Source organism: Myiozetetes cayanensis, unplaced genomic scaffold, assembly GCF_022539395.1.
Source record: "Myiozetetes cayanensis isolate MyiCay16 unplaced genomic scaffold, myiCay2020 scf5-8, whole genome shotgun sequence".
Lineage (NCBI taxonomy): Eukaryota > Metazoa > Chordata > Aves > Passeriformes > Tyrannidae > Myiozetetes > Myiozetetes cayanensis.
In genome coordinates, this window is record NW_026087742.1 from 9,795,409 (window position 1) to 9,813,572 (window position 18,164).

An 18,164-nucleotide genomic window follows, 5' to 3' on the forward strand; every position below is an offset into this window, starting at 1 on the left:
AAAGAATGCTGGGCTGCTGCCATCCATAATTTTCAGTAATATCCATGTGCTATTAAAATTATGATCATCTGGAAATATCTTCTAAATAGCTACATTTACTAGACCAATAAAAATGAGTTATTATCATAAATAAATGTCTAGCCCCCTATTAAACATATATCACTCAAAGTATCGACATATTGATTTTAAATAATTTACAGCTCTAGATAATTGCAAACCTAGATTCCAGGTTGCCAATAATATCCAAGTAATACATTTTAACATTCTTGTATAACCAAACTACCTATTGTTTTAGATTTAATTTCAGCCATTAAAGTAACCGAAAAAAACCCACACATCTTTTTTACTGCTCCATATTGCAGGAAAAGAGACTTCCTTACTTTTCAAACTGGCATGTCAATATTTATTTAAAGAAGTTTACAGTTGTCAAGGGAGTCCTTTAAGAGGTGGCCAGAACTCAGAAATTGGAAACCTTATTGCATAGTGAATCTCTTGTTAGTCATATCCTGGATTCCTGCAGAAATTCCAGTTTCATTAGGAGAGCCCAGCAATGAGACAGTCATCTCTTACTTACAGAAATGCTAAAGGGAAGCAGAAGTAGAGTTTGAAAGAGAAAAATATTTCTAATTATCCTGGGGCAGTCCTTTCCCTAATGATTTACTGTCAGTTATCTAAAAGTAAATACAAAAACCCCCACTTAACCATATTACAATAGCGTCTTCTCCAGTTTTAAATGTCATTAAAAATGCAGGAAAGCTTAGGGTCATATGGATTTCCTAGTGACATCAGTGTATTTAGCAAAGCAGCACCTAAGCTGTGGATGCAGGCATGATTTGCAGGGTCTAAAAGAACATTACATAGTTTTAAACAACTGACTTTTAACTGATGAGGGGAAATTCTCATTCCCATGAACAACAAGGATCACTCAGTTTTCTCTTTGGCCACAAAGATCTTTCCTTGAGATCTCATCTGCAGACCTGTCCACTCACAGACGGGTAAGACTGTGTCCCTTCTGGCTGGACATTGCCACCTTCCCACAAGGAATTACCATCTGCAAAGTTTCTGCATGCTTTGTAAACCCTGACTGCCTCGTGTATGCACCACAGGGTCATTCTGCACACGAGCAGCACGTCCCCACGGACAGGAGTTGTCCTACAGCTTTGATACTTGCTGGTGCCTATGCAAATGCAACTCCATAGCACATGAAGTGCCGGCTACAAACTCGAAGTCCACATTGTGACAATGTGACAGCGTAAAGTTACGCTGTATTTCTGGTCTGTAAAGCTGTAACAGCATTAAAGAATATCTCCTAGTGCCAGTGTGCAGCTGTACAGCTTGACATGCCTGCTATTGAAATGACATTTTTAGCCTTGTGGCAGCAGTGCTAATATAGGCTTTCCTACACAGTGCTGAAGAAATGCAATTCTTTGTACAGGTGGTTTGAAGATTTAAAGCCCTTGCAGGTCCCTGAAAGGCCAAAACTGCAATTTAGCTTTTCCATATCTGCTTTATCTTTGTTCCTCTGGCCATGACTTATGAGATACTGCTGTACCTAATAATAGCCTCAAGAAAGCCCCCTTCTATCTTTGCCTATGTGTCCACTGCGTCAGCCAGAATGAATCAGGTGGAAAAATCTCACAGACACTGTTATTCATAACTTACAGCCAACAAGTGCTTATGTAGCCACATGAAACTTGTTTTTCATACTCACACAGAATGACAGCCAGGAGATCACCTGGTCTAGTCCTCCCTGTTCAGACCTTGGTCAGCCACAGCCAGTTTGGTTTTGGGTATCACAAAGGATGGAGGCTCTCTGAGCAACCTCTGCCAGTGTCTGACCCCCTTCACAGGAGACAAGTGCTTTCTTATGGCCAGGTGAAACACAGAATCATTTCAGTTGGAAAAGACCTCCAAGATTATCAAGATCATTTCCTCTAAGTCCCAATGCCCAACACCTCTTGTTCTGTCACTGAGCGCCACTGCTTCTTTATTTTCCTCAGCAGGCTTTTATACATGTGGATCAGATCCCCTGAGTCTTCTCTGCTCTAGGTTGGACAGTCCAACCTCTCTCAGTGTCTCCTTATAGGACAGAAGTTCCAGACCCTTCCCTGGACTTGTCCAGTATGTCCCTGTCTCTTGTACTGGGAGCCCAGCACTGGACCCAGCACTCCAGGTGTGCCTCACCAGGGTTGAAGAGAGGAAAAGGATCACCTCCCTTAACCTGCTGTCAGCACTGCTCCCAACACAGCTCAGGAGGCTGTTGAGTTCCTTTGTCACAAGACCATGTTGTTGGCTCATAATCAACTTAGAGTCCATCTTCCAATCCTCAGAAACCTCTCCTCATCACTGTAACCTTTCAGAAACAACAAAAATGTCCTCTTCCTCCATGACCTCTCATGGCTGCACACTCCCTAGGGATGCAGACCTCTGCCTGCATCCACCTCCTGCAGACAAGGATATGCCTTCTCCTGCCCCAGCTGTCCCAGCCCTCCAGAGCTGTGTCCACTCTCAGGAGCTGAGCTGGCTGAGCCATGGTTTCTGACAGGCTGAGAAGGTACAGGGTGACAGACACCACTTGCCCTGGACACGGTTTTATTTAATATACAATACAGGCAGAAGACGAGAGAAGGAAACACTGACATTTGTGCAGAGCCCTCTGAGAGGCATCTCCTCAGATGGATTCCATCCAGCTCAGACACTAGAATAAACAAGAGGAAAACACCCAAACCTCTCAGTAAACCTGACACCAGGTAATTCCAGAGAAGCCTGTCAGCCCTCCTCAGCTCAGTGCCCTGCCTGGCAAACACTGGGTGTTCTCATAGCCCTGGCAGGCACCAGCAGATGGGGAAAGTGTACACACCTACAGTCACTTCCAAACACTCCCTCATGAGTCCACAGGACTGAGCCAAGAAAGACAAGAAATCAGAATGGAAAATCCCTATTTATGGACCAGTGAGTGCAACTCCCAATAGACCCTCATGTCCCAGTCACCGTAGGGATATAACCCTTAATACAGGACATTTTATTTTTCCATCCTTTTCTGATTGTTTGAGACAGTTGTCAGATCAGGTTATCCCAACACTTCTTTTATGACCAAATCACAACAAAGAAATTTTCTAAAAGTAATACTGGGGTTACACTCAGATCCCTTTTGTGATCCCTCAAACCTTTCCTCTTTACTGTAGAACCCCTCATTTTAAGATGTGCTATTTTCCATCTTGTATCACATGTGGTTTTGTCACAACCTAAGCTACCTTCTACGTTTCTTGGAATTAAATTTACATCAAGAAGCAATTTTCCTGTTACCATGCCATTTTTTAGTACATTTACAACACGTGTGTATTTACTATATATTCCTATTTGAATAAAGTGACACATTACACATGAATTTTCTGAACAGAAGAAGATGTCATTATTTTTAACTTTTTTTCTATTTTTAATTTTTTCTACTATTATTCTAACATATGTTTTGAGGACTTTTAGTTTCTTGGCTGCTCACTTCACATCAAATGATACTACTGATTCTTTGTCAAGCAGCTGAGTTTCTCTCACAGATTTCTTGTTTCTAACACAGCATCATTTACTGGAGATGATAGGTGGTTAAGGAAAAAAAAAAGAAAGAAAAGAAAGTAGCACTCCCTTTCACTCGTATTCTATCGATAGAATTGCAACAAAGAAATATTCCCAACAAACTCAACGTGTTGTAAAACATGAAGTCATGTTAACTCAGTTTAATTTATATGGGTGATCAATCATAACTTAAAACTACAGTTTTAGTGTATTCATAGCAAAATATTCCTCAGTTACATACTGTTGTATTTTTTCAAAACATTTGAGAAATAAAAAATGCATATGTAAATATTAGTCATCTGACAGACAACAAGAGTAACTGATAGCTTATAAGAATCCAGTACTGAAAATTCTGTTCTGACTTGACATCAGTACTTTCAAGTACCCTAAGAACAGATTTGTTTCACTCTTCACGGAACAACAAAGCCTTTAACTTCAAAATGCCTAGCCAAAATAAGCTGTTCTTCTAGGAACATCCTTCCCTTTCAGGATCCTGCTTATAGCAGCAGTGTCAGTCTTTTTTGCAAGGAGGTCCATGCTGTACTGAGACAAGGCCAACAAAAAAAAGCAATGGGAAGTGGTCAGACAAGCATGAACATAAAATGAAACAAACAAACAACTAAGGATTTCTCTTTCCTTTCTTCCTCCAACTTACCCACCATGTTATTAATTTCTACTCTCCTTTCCTCAAAAACAAAAAAGCCCCGAACTGTTGCTCTTCTGTTTAAAGGCTGCAGTTCTGATATAAGGAGAATAATTGACCAGCACTGCTATAAAATGTGAACCACATCTGTGCAATACAAAAATTGTTTAACATCTCATTTATGAGACTGTTGATTGACTAATTATGACATGAACATTCTTCCAAGTTGTCTTATGTGAACTTATTGTTGATTTATTTTCATCTCTTATATTCATCAGTTGCTGAACTATATCTTAGGTGCATTTGATTTTATATTCCTTTTCCACTATGTTTTTAGATTAGACTACATGGATGCACTATCATGTATGAACTCTTGGATGCCAGCCACACAAATGCCACACATCTTTTTCAAAGGTTTTCCATCAAGTTGGGAGTGAAAGACAGACACAGATAAAATGAAGCAGAACTACTGTCAGACACTGACAGTGAGAGAAATACACAGAGAGAGCACAGCATAGGTAATTTGCCACTCAAGTCTCCCCTATTTGCTCCAATAAATTGTAGAGTACTTAGTACCTATGCTGTTCACAAACCAGCAGGCTGCCCTGTTTGCCAGCCATCCAAATTGTTTCTGAGTAATTTGGCACATTTCTCCTTTGTTGTGCTATTCCTTATGGCGTGACTTTGAGTTTTGATCGTTCCCTGTCGGGCAAGAACTTTCCAAACACTAGTAAAACTTCTAAGAATGATGGCAGGAATAACGGAACACACGGAAATCATTAGTTGATCAAACAAGCATTTAAAATAATACGAACCTGGACAGACAAACAACTGTTTCCAAAGGAGTCAAAACATATTAAAAATACCAAACCAAAAACGCCAACAAAATTTCTCTCTACCAAAGCTGAGAGGAGATTCCTATATTAAAGAATAGAGCATAGGAAGTTTTTCAGAAATGTCATATGAGAAACAAAAGCTTCTTTTGCATACTCAAGAAGATAAGCATGAAGGAAAACGCTAAAGATCCAAGGGGAAAAAAACCTCAAAACAAACACTCCCTCCCCCTCAAGCAGTTTGTTTTTGAAATCTTGTTTTATTTCCTTTTGAAAGCATAAAAGGTCACTTCTTTAAAATTATGGACAGCTCAGCAAGGACACTGCTGAGCTCTAAGTCAGGAAACCAGGAAAATGAATTTCATAGCAAGAGCAGTGTTAGACCTGTTGATAATTCTCAGCACTAACCTGATATGCACTTATGGTCTGAGAAATGAAGGGAAACTGCAGCATATGAAGTAAACTCTACTATAATACTGTTATTCATTTCTGTGCCTGATACTGTATGTGTACACATATACACCTATTTGTATGTACACATTTTATATATACACATGTTCGGTATGTTGATATACTCTAGTCAGTTAGGTCCTTGTACAGCAGAGAAAACATCAGCCTTTCCAACAGCCCAGACAGGAAAGCAGCAGTGACTCTGCTGTGAGAGATCAAGGGGTCTAACAAAGCCAGGAAAACAACAGCAAAGGGAAACCTCAGTTACCCCTGATCTGGGTCCTGCAATTACCACATTCAGCTGTGATGCTGAGACTGAATTCCTGACTGCTGTCGATGAGAACCACACAAAGAAGCAATCTGGGGCACCACAGCAGGAGAAGCACCTCTGGGCACTGGTTTGAAGCTGCATGAAGGACTTGGCTCAAAGCACACCTGAAGAGCCACTCAGAACCTGTGGCGATCACATACCCAGAGTCCACACCTTACAACAGCAGCAAGCCAGAAAATAAACTGTAATAAAATACTACTTCATCTGAAAAAATAAAAAATAAAAAAAAAAGTTACTGGAAAAACAGCTGTCTTCAAAAGATAAAAAGCCATCTAAAAGATGAAAGTATTCAGACACAAAACAGAGTTTATTTATAGACGCTGTACTGGAGGCCCAATGGAAAAGCATTTCACCCATCCAAAAAGGTTTATGGAGCAATAAAAGATACTCTAAAATGCCAGGTAAAAAAGTTTTTGGAAGAAAGAAGGCTATTTTGCAGAAGGTGAAACTATGCCTAAATCAAACAATAGGGAGGATTAAAACGTTGACAGCTTAAATATAAGCACTAGGCTGGTCCAAAGGGATTGAGAAGCAACTTGAAGATGACATGAAAATCAGTAAACAACCATTTTTCTCAGAAACAGAGCCTTGCTAGAGAGGGCAAACAGATGAAGATACTTAAAAGGAAAATAAAAGAATAGGTAGAGAATACAGAACACAGAAAAAAAACCAAACCAAAAAAAGAAAAAAGCTAAAGGATTTTCATATGTGGATTTATCAAGCAGACTGCTTGTGAGCCAAAATTTTATTTTTTTTTTTTAAAGAATGTGTTTGAGGAGCTGATTGAAATCAAAACATCAATGCAAATTCTTGTAGAACAAACTGACAGGTTGGACAGTGACTAATCATTATTTACCTAAGTTCTTTTAGAACTCGGGGTAAAATACCCAATGTACTAATTCTATCAGTAATCTATCACTTAAAATTGCTTTTATGGCAAATATGTGGCAATTTTTAATGGCTTTAGGGAAGATCCAGGGACGAGGAATGCCCTAAATAAAATAATTTAGATTGATATGATAATTAAGAAAGAGCCTAAGTATCTTCTGTAAAGGGAAGTCATGCTTTCCAAATATATTTTTCTGAAAGAGTCAAAGAGCAAACAGACAAAGGAAAGTAAATTATATATTCTATTTCCACATTGAAAAGGCATGTAATAATGTCTCTTGTCGACACTCACCAAGGAACTAAACAGTTATACAATCACAAAATAAGCCATATCTGATCAGTCTAAAGGTCCACCTGTCATATGAGTTGTGTCCTTTAGGAGCTGATTCTGTACCACGAGGCTGATACTCTTCCGTCAGTAGTTTTAATGCCTTTTTGGCAATTTTTTTCTTCTGATGATTACAGTGACTTGAGGTTTATAATGTAAAACAGATAAACTTTTTTACAGATTTCTACATATTTCTATATATTATCTTATGCCTTTCCTTAGAACTTCCCTGGCTTAACTGGCATCCCCAGTTATGCACCAGAGTTCCAGAATCCAAACTAAGATGTATGCAATGGTGTCAATTGTAGCCACCCAAGAGTTTGGGAGACAGGAATAATATCCATGACAAACAATAACACAGAATAGAAAATGACAAAACAACTGAATAAAAGCAACCTTGCTCAATGACAAAAACCAAAAGGTATCACAGGCAACACATGCCAAAGACATAAAAGAAAGTGGCACTAATTAATCTACCTAGATAAAAGCATGGCATTGGACATAAGGATATGGATAATTTTTGCCCAGATCCAAGCAGCTGGATAAATTAGGGAATGATTTTGCCATACACCTAAGGATTTCAGGAGGAGACCTGCTAGCTGAAGGAGTATGTTAACAGTGAGTTAAAGAATCAGTAGCTGTTTTACTTGCAAATAGGACTGAGATACTTCCAGCATAATCCTGTCAAAGTATGCACATAAGGGATGCACAGACCATTCATTTTGTTAAGAGTCACACTAGGAAAATAGGTGTTCAAGCAGTGTTGTCTCTGGCAGAACCCAGCCAAAGCCACCAACCCCCCACCAGAAATTAGGATATTGTCAGTTAAACATACTTCTGTTGGTAACAGAAAATTTGGATCAGTAGTGGAATTAGCTGCTCTTCAAAATCAGTGAGTTTGAGCAGAAGGTTCAATCTTTTTATGAAAAGCTGAAGCAAGTATGCATGGATCTTTTTCTTTCCATTTAGCACTCCTTAAAACTCCTTTGGCACTGCCAAATCATACATGCTCAGATTAAAACTTCCTCTCTCTTGAGCAGTTCATTGTTACACTACTTTATTTCTTGAAGGTTTTTTTTTTTTTTATACTATACTAATAAAACACTCAGCTTTCCAATTTTTATAAAGCTAGTCCAAGATTTTTAGCATAGCATTAGGTAAACGTATCACTTTCTTCTACATTAGTGAATACAATAGGTGGAATTATGTTTCCACCCTTTTTATGCTTCTTCTATGGTCCTCTATAATGGAAATACAGATGAAAAAATTTATTTATGTACACATATATATAAAATACATGTTTCCAATGGAACATCTCATTGACCATGATAGAGACTGAATGGTGATATTATATAATTTAACTACATGGTATAAAGGACTACAACCAACATATTACTTTATAGTTCTATAATTTAAAACAGAACATGAGCCCATAAAGCAAGAAAAAGAATACTGGGCAAAAATTTGTTGAATCATCTGGCTGATCTCTCTACTTTAAGAAGTCAGCAACTCTGCCTAACCTACTCTTGCAAGATGTGACCGTAGCTTTTTCTTAACATTCTGCTATATTGGAGACACTTCAATGTCCTCAAACTTTTCACTGCCTTGTGGTAAAAAACCCACTCTTCTTCCTGATGTTTAAAATGGATATTTTGGAGTTCAATGCAAACCTACTACATTTCTTACCTCTTGCTCAGTATAAAAAAGAACAATTATTTTCTTCTACCCTTCTAACCATTTGGGGGTGGAGGAATACTTCAAGTGTTATTAAATAACTGCATATCAGTCACTCTCCAGATCAAGTAAGCCCTTTCACTACAGCACTTTCAATGGTCAGTTTTCCAGAGTGGTATTGCTTTGTGGACCTCATCAATGTTAATCAGTGTCTGAAGGGAAAGTGTCAGAGGATGGATTCAGGCTCTGCTCAGTGGTGCTGAGCAACAGGACAAGAGGCAAAAGGCAGGAACTGATGCAGAGGAAGTTCCACCTGAACATGAGGAAGAATAATGATCAAGCACTGGAACAGATTGCCCGCAGAGGGTGTGGAGTCTCTCTTGCTGGACATATTTAGGAACTGTCTGGATACAATCCTGTGCCATGTGCTCTGGGATGACCCTGCTTGAGCAGGGAGGTTGAATCAGATGATCCGCTGTGATCCCTTCCAACCTGACCTATTTCTGGAATTCTGTCTTCTCCATAGTTTACACAGGTGTAGAATCTAAAACTGGCACAAGGCTGTTTCAGCTTAGGAGGACTGAACAGAAGAGCAATTATTTCCTGTGAGACGTGAGTACTGTTCCTCTACTACAGTGATCTGACATTTCTGTGCATGTGGCATTGCTTGTGGAGGTGCTCCCACAGACCTCCCTTGGCAAAATGTCCCGGGTAGCAACAGCAAGACAAGAAAGTGAGCAAAAACACTAAAGAGGAATCAAACACTGCAGTGGTGCTTGCCCCAAACCAATACAATTCAATTTGGGAGTTAAAAATGAGTCAGCAGTGCCCTGGCAGCCAGGAGGGCCAACCATGTCCTTGAGGTGCATCAGACACAGCATCAGAAGCCCGTACAGGGCTCTGTGTTGGTATGGCTTCATGTCTAGTCCTGTGGCCAGTTTTAGACACTACAACATAAAAATGACATTGAGCTATTAAAGAGAACCCAAAAGAGGACCATGATGATGGTGAAGGTCCATAGGGGAAGCCTTATGAGTAGTGACTGAGGTCACTTGGTCTGTTCAGTCTGGAGAGGAGCAGACTGAGCAGACCTGTTGGGAACTATCTACAGCTTCCTCACAAAGGGAAGCAGAGGTGCAGGCATTGATATCTTCTCTCTGGTGACCAGGAAACAGCATGAAGCTGTGTCAGGGAAGGTTTATACTGGACATTAGGAAGAAGTTCTTCACCCAGAGGGTGCTTGGGTACTGGAACAGGCTCCTCAGGGAAGTGGTCACAGCACCAAGCCTGGCAGAGTTCAACACTCTCAAGCACATTGTATGATCCTTGGGACTGCCCTGTGCAGGGTTGGGCTTCAGTGATCCTTGTGAGTCTCCTCCAACTCAGGATATAGTTCTATGAATACTGCTAAGGGATGAATCAGAGTAAGCAGTTGAAAAAGTTGAAACAAAGCAATCAGATTGAGAGAAAGCATAAAGGAAGGACAAGTAGAATGCAGTTGTGTGCATCTTCATTAGCTGAATTTTATCCTTTTACAGATATTTTATTCATTTATATCAAGATTATTTTAAATCCCAGTCTTATAGCACATACAACCACTCTGTACCTATTCTATTTGTTTCTTTAACAACCACATATCCCAGTCAACTACTCAAGCTGTTAGTGAAGCTACTCAATATCACTAGATACAATAAAGAACCAAGCTGAGTCCCACTTGTAATTCCTTCAATTTAAAATTGAAGCATTGATAACTATTCTCTGGAAACAGTTTTCTATTCATCTATTTTCCTGGGGAACAGATTTGGTGAGACAACGCTTGTCAAAAATCTTCTACCATTTCAAATATTTTAGCTACTGTCACAAACATGTAACTAAATTGACAACAAGATAGAGTGCTGCTATTTTCATACTCCCACTGGTCCTAAGATTCCCAGTTAGAGATAACTAAGACCCTGATATTTTAGGTGTTATACAGATATGGTACAAGAAATAAAGAACAAAAGAAAAAAAGAAAAAAAGAAAAGAGAGTACACACAGATACAGAAAGATGCATTATTCCTGTAATAGACCATTTCTACAGGGAGATAACTACCTAACACTACTGTGAACAGTTCACCCAGAGGTTGTGGACTCCTCATCCCTGGAGGTGTGGTCAAGAAAAACAGCAAGTCTCTCACCTGGGGTAAAGGGTATCCTGACACAGCAGCAAGAAAACTATCTCAAATTACTTCTGCCTGAGAGCCTGACAGTTGAACTAGGTGTACTTTTATGAGAGCATGGGTTGGAAGTTTACAAGAAGTCCTCAAAGAACACATTTATACCTGACAGAAACATCAGACAGGGCAGCTCTTTGCCCTAGATCTTCATTTCTCCCTTCAAACCCAAAAGCACAGAAGTTGTCTAGAGGACAAGCTCTCAGAAGCACCTGAACTGTTCACAGTGTGTGTTGATGGCTCACAGGAGCCTCACTGGCACCACAGAGGATCACAAACCTATTTACAGCACAGGCTGCTGTTCAAGGCTCTGCCCTGCCCATCCTCACACTGTAGCTCCCTGAGGTAGTTTGTTGGCCCATGGAGCTGCTGATCCTCAGGTCACTGCATACTACAGATTGAAAGGGATCCTCTCCTTTACCACACCATCTCCACCAAAAAACAAAACAAAACCCCAATAAAACAACAACAGCAAAAAAACAAAACCCAAAACAAACCACCAGCAAAACAAAACAAACCCCACCCAAAACCCAGTTATCTTTTCATACTAATTTGACACCTCTTTATACAGGGTTTTTTTCATATCGGTAGTTCTAGGAACTAATATTTTCAGAAAATTGAAAGGAAAGATAAGGTTTCATGATGAATAGCTGAGAGCATTTTTTCTCAAAAAGCCTCATTACCAAGACAATGCATGAAGTATCTATGCCCTGAAGAACATTCCTAATAAGTATTATTATTTCGTTTCTTCACATACATCTTCAAAACAGGGGCAGACATCTTAAGCTTTGTCCTTGAATAAATTGGATTCATTGCAAATTTATTGTTTGCTAGTTACAAGTGACTTCAGCTTAGTTAGAAAACCTCCAATGTTAGACCTTCTTAGTGGACAGGCACACTCATCAGTATTTTTTTGGTTCAAGTTTCCATGGACAAAGATCTCTTCTACAAAAGGCAACAGCCAGTTTGGAGGTCAGTAGAACAAGCTCCCCACTAGTGACAGAAGTGCTTCTTGCTAGATGGCAAATAGAGCCAACAATCTGCCTCTTTTCGTGCTAGGGGATGGTGGGGAGAGAACAGCTTGGACGGTTCCAGAAAATAAAAAGGGCAGTTAAAATATGAATAAAAAGGATGCTTGGACAGTCAGTAACACACTCAGAGTACATAGGGACTTGGCTTGGAAAACTAATTTCAGATATTGTTTTGGGTTTAGAGACAACATTTCTGCATTTTTAACCCCCACACAAAGTCACTCACATTTTTATGTCATCTGAAAGATTTCTGTGTACCATGAGAACCTACCTATACCCACAGAGGGCAAAAGTGGTCAACAGCACTCAATGCAAAGGAAGCAAAAAAATAAACCCACCACAGTTCAAACCTGTCCGTTTTCCCCAAGGCTCCCACCTCATGCTTACAAACTGCTTGGAACCTGTCTGCAGCAATCTAAATTATACAGCCTTTCAAACTCTCAACAGGGCAATTAGTCTGTATTATTGCAAAATGAAGGAGGAGGAGGCAAGAAGGCAGGAGAACTGAAGGAAGTAGTTGCAATTACTCCTAGCAATCTGAAAATGTCCACAATGCAGCTCTAATATGCATTTACAGCATTTTCTTAGCTACTTTATTCTGCATTCTTACTACATCTCTGCCCTACCAAATAACTTTTCAATTTATACCCTCCTCCTTTTTAAGGCTCATACAGTTACTATACTCTCCTTTGGATTCCAAACCATCATAAATGCCCCACCAAACTCTAATGGTAATTAGTCTCTTTCATTTATTCATTAGGATATTTCACTGAGAGTTTTAACTGTCTCTCTAAGAAAATCATCTGAGAACACTCCTATATATCAGTCCTGAACTTCCATAATTTCAAATAGGCGTATTTAGTTTTAGTGAAATGATATTTCTGATCCACAAGATCAAATTTAAGTATTTCATATAACCTCACTAAAAGCAGATTTCCATCGTTCATATGTTTAAACTGTTATTTGTTTCATTCAATCCATTTCAAAGTATTTGTGTACAACTATGCATATTTTTCAGTGAATTATCTTGGGGAAAGTTCACATACCTAGCTTTTGTCTAGGTGTCGGCAAAAACGCATTGACAGCAACTTTAGGCTGAACAATACCATTAATCTCTCACCTCTGCCTTTTCTACCCACAAGAGCTAATTTGGCACCTGTTTATGCAGTTCTTCTTCAAATGTCCCTCTACCAGCTTTTCTTCTCTGGATCAGAGGGCTTCTTTGTGTCAAGAACAGACAAATTCTCAGCAAATGTGAAATCAATGCAACTTACAGGAGATGCAACACTGCAGACTTCTAGCTATGCCTGATGAATAGACACATGGAAAGACAGTTTGGGGTTATCAGGTGTACCTCAGGTGGGTGTTCTTCGTGAGATAATTGAGTATCACTCCCCCCAAACCCCTTTGTCTCCTCCTCTTTGTTATCTCTTGGCATCAATTCATTTAAGAGAGAACAGTGCATGCCAGCACAAACAACCAAGGCACTGCATGTATGATTTGGGTTGTACCATGATTTCTTCAAGCAGGGGACAGTGGGGTTAAAATCACAGCACTGGTATCTCAGCACATGTGCATACATCCAAACTAAATTTTATAGCAAGATATCATTTCCTGATTTTTCTACAATTACTTGTTAGATTTTTTAAGTATTAGATTTAAATAAGTTACTAATAATGTATAATTTATTTCAGATTATTTATCATTTACAGCATAGCAGTTTATGGCACATATGCATGCAATTATTCCAAAGTGCTATTTTCAAATAAAGAAATTTAGTAAATATTATCTATTCTTAGAGAAATGAAGGCCAGTAAGTGCTGGGTAACTTCTGCTACTCACAGCGTTTGACAGAAGATTAGAAAGCATTCAAAATAAAAGATGGTTTCAGCCACAGAATTTTTACCTACAAAATATCATCAGCTCTGGGAAGAAGTTTTATCTACCTCTTTGTTGGGCTGTGACTGTTCCTACTTAGATGACTGCACAGTTAAAGTGAGTAGCCAATCAAAAATGAAAACAAAAAACCCCCACCCACAGGTGGAAAGGAAAGGATTGCTCACAGATAACCAATTTGAAAGGAACTTGAAATAACACCATGAGTGCATTGCTACGTACCCATTTGGTGTAAAATAGTGGTCTGGGAAGATATAATAAACCTGCTAATTAGCATTCACTAGGAAAAAAATTCAGACTTGTAACCATCAGACCCTTGGGGAACATCTGCCTTGAATCCTGGTCCCTCAGACCCCTTCCTGCCTTGAAAAAGACAAGGGAAACGAGACCTCATATTTTCAGTTTTGTGATAAGCTCAGGAACAGTGGCCAAGAATTTGGAACCAAGCTATTTAAATATTCAAGATTCTTTGTTGTTTGTTTTTGGTTTTTTTTTTCTGTAGTAACTTATGGTGATCCTTTAATTTGCTAAAAGCAGTATTCTTCAAAATGTACACTCAGCTTAACTATTCAGTAGCATAAGGTATAGGATATGCTGACATTCTTGAGAAGACTTTGATTACAGTTTCACTCATTCTGGTGCTTATCTAGAACAGCAGTTTAATGAAGAGACAAGGCAAAAATCATCCAAGGTATTTTTGTTAAGGATTATTTTTATTAAAGACTAGTACTAAACCATCTTTTCCACTGCTACAGTAATACACTCTTTAGACAAGTGACATTTGAAACTCCTTGCTTCATATAATTTCAAACTCTGCAAAATCACTGACTGACTAATTCTTTTCACAGTCCTGTTAGTGTCTTATGGTTTTCACTTTATAGAGCTCCTGAATGCTATTATGTTCATTTATATGTTTCTATTGCATGAACTTGGCTACTCCTTTGCTCTGAACAAGTAGATCTTCGCTTCTGGGAATATTTGATATGGTTTTATTAGGTTCAACCTTTGGAAAAAGTAATCCTAAAGGACTTACTTGGCTAGAACAAATTGCAAAATATTGCCAGAAAAGATTGTCAGATGGGAAATTCAGGGTCTCAAAGTACTAATAAGCTAGTGGAGGTAAAAGAGTCTAATCCAGCTTTACCAGGAAAATTAACATTCCTTTATCTCTTGCTTAACTACAGGTCTATATCACAGCATATTAAAATACTTATTTAAGAAAGCACATTTTCCAAGCAGCTTTGTACACAAGAAGAATAAATAATGGCAATATTTTCTAAGTGAAAAAACTCTGTTTCTATGCAGATTTTGCGTGTGTGTGTGATCTGCTGTGATTTGCAGCTGAGGTTGCTGTTAGTTCATTATTTTTTAATGCACACACAAGTTCACACAGAGATTTTTAATAACTTATATTTGTTCATAATGTAGATCAATTTAAAACAGGGAGGGGGTGGGATGAAATTCATGCCACTCAACCGTTCTCTGTCAGTTGCCATACCTGTTTTTGGTACTTTATTTCATCTTTATCAATCAGGAATCTGAAGTTGCTTCAAAACCTCAGCTTCTCAAAATAAATACCAGCTCAAAGACCAATCAAAAAACCTGTCATTGCTGAACATACATTTCAGCCATTCATATAAATGTCATCCATGTAGTTTATTCAGTAAAAACCACAGGAAGAATAATCACCTAATATATGTTAGGCTACCAAATTACAGCTAGATAGATTTATACCAGTTATACATTTAGCTGAAGAAGTTAAAAAATCTCTTGCAGAGAAAAACATATACCGTAAAAAACCCACAACGTGCCTGATGCAGTTCATTAACTTCATCTGAGCTATTACATACTGCAATCATAATAAATGACTGATTAGGACAGACAACTGATACACCCACTAAGGAGCCTTAAGAGCTCTTTGTTTTACAAGGTTCCAAAAGAAATGGTCCTAGAGTCCTGTGCAGCATCATTTTAGAAAAACTTACCTTCACTCAACTATATACAGAAAGAATACACCTTAAAAAACTTAAAATTTTATTTTACATCTTAGGATCTTGTAGTTTTTTCCCTTTGCACGTGCACACCATGACATACTCAGGCTAACACCTCTCTACTTTGAACCTTCTTACCAACAAATTGAAGACTTTATGTAAACTTAATTCAACCCCCTAGAAGCAGAAAGAGCAGAAAAATACAGATGATATGGACACACAAAGGAACATGTCTTTCTTATTTTAATGGGTAAAGAATTCAAAGGTTAATAAAATCAAATTGCAAGTGTCTGTAATGCAGTGGGGACCAGGGATTTCAGTTTGGTTTCACTATATTCACCACACTCCCCCAGTATATGCACATCTAATATTCCAAATAAAGAAGATACACACATTCTTCTAACTTAAATGTAGGCTTTGTAAATAAAAGGGAAAAATAAAACCAAATGTAAGCATAGAAACCCAAATAACAACTAATCAATATATGTTCATCTTGATAATGCCTTTGCTTCAAACAACAGGCTAAAATCATATTATATAAAAGCTTATCTCCAACAAAGTAATCTGCCCCAATCACTGAAAAAACTGATTTTTATCAAGTTTTTAATTTTTTTCTCTTTGGGATATGGGGCAGTTAAAGCTCATTTTTGTTTAGGCATCTAACACAGATATTGATCCATCCTGATCTCACAAGTAATCATATCTCCTTTCTACCATAAAAAAGGAAATAAGTGAAAATCATGACCAAAACTTGATAACAGTTGAAACAAGTGAAAATCATGACCAAAACTTGATAACAGTTGAAACAAATTTGGAAAATCCCAACAGCCAGGAATTATTTACAATATTCTTCTACTGATCTACTGCATAATATATGGCACCAGAGAACCTAAGGGAAGAAGTGAACAACACTCCCCAACACAGGAATCACAAGCTGTGAACAAAAGTTACAAAGCTCCTGTCAAAAATCACTCTTACTTAAGGTCAACAGATAAAAAGCTGTGCAAAGTTTGACATCTTTCAAAAACAATGCAATTTTACAGAGATAATCCTACAACCACAAGGCCCCAGTTGCAATCCTAAAATCCTGTGTATACAATATATGCTTGAAGAAGCATATCCAGCCAAAACGAAGATAGAAATTGATCACTTAAAGTGATGGTTATTTCTTAAGCTATACATTTCTGCAATTCCAGGCCCTGTACGTTGTGCTGCTGCTGCTTGGTAAGACCAGCTCCCCAGATGGCCAAAGCTTTAAGTTAGAATCTTTCTTAGACTTAACTAACCAAAATAGATCTGAATGGTTTTAAAATAAAACAATAAACAAGGGGTTAGTAGGCTGTTAATAAGAATAATTACCATTTTAAGGAAAGAGAACTCACAGAACCAGGGTAGACCCTTGTTTCTAAACATACTTTTTCTGAGTTTTAGCAAACCTCTCTGCCTCTCTGGTCCATAGAAATCTCCTGCCATCTCCTCTGCGGCCCAAGGGGCTGCTCCTCACATCTTTCTGCACTTTGTCTGCCCCATTACATGACACTCCTGCTGCCCTTGCCTCTTATACCTCATGGTCCCCCTTTCCCTGGTTCCAGATCAGTTATTGTCCAAGGCAAAGAGTAGCTTTCTCCCTCCTGGGGAATCACTCTTCTCTAGTGATTCAGCCAAAACACGTCTTAAACTAGTAACAGAAATTTAAACAGATAAAATAGATGTCACCCATCATACAGTGTTCAAACCTTTCAGTCTCTGAATATGGATTTTTCCAGGAAAGCCTTGATGTCCAAACTAGTGGGATCTTCCTGCTGAGAAGGAATTCTCTGCCTGAGCCTACTGAGGATTCTTCATCTAGTTCACAGCCTGCTGCAGGCAAGCATCTTTTTCATGGGATGTGAAAACAAGCTCAAGACTGCAAATAGGTTCTGCACAGCGAAGTCAGCCTCTCCCACCACTAAGCAAAGCCACACAGTGGGAAGGGACTGCTGTCCTCAGCCCTCTGCAGTTCCAGCAGTCAGGTATAAATAACTCACCCTGCTGCTGCAGAGAATGCAGCATTTTCTTCCTCCTGCAGTTCTTGCCCTGTTCCTTTATCTCAGGACACTGTTCTTACACAGCTCACAGTCCCTTTCCAAAAATCTTCTGAAATCTTAATGTATTAAATCTCTAAGTGCACTGTCATAAATCTAACAGAAATAGCATTTAGTCATGCTGCCCATCTCCCCCTCTGCTTTACCTTGGAGGTACAGACTTTCACCTGTCAAAAATGCTGTGGAATTTGCTGCTAACACTGTGAGGGGTTTTTTATTATTATTAATATTC

At 38.7% G+C, this 18,164-nt stretch overlaps 1 protein-coding gene across 2 annotated transcripts in view; it reads right to left on the reverse strand.

The window, feature by feature from the left end:
- ROBO2 (roundabout guidance receptor 2) overlaps window positions 1-18,164 on the reverse strand; it is a 1,049,785-nt gene that overhangs the window by 939,320 nt on the left and 92,301 nt on the right. The window contains exon 1 of one of the 2 annotated variants that reach the window (XM_050333782.1): window positions 17,585-17,661. The exons of the other annotated variant lie outside the window; for it this stretch is intronic. The gene's annotated coding sequence lies outside the window, so the exon portion shown is untranslated. Of the gene's footprint in view, window positions 1-17,584; window positions 17,662-18,164 lie in introns of those variants that run through there. 2 annotated transcript variants of the gene reach the window in all.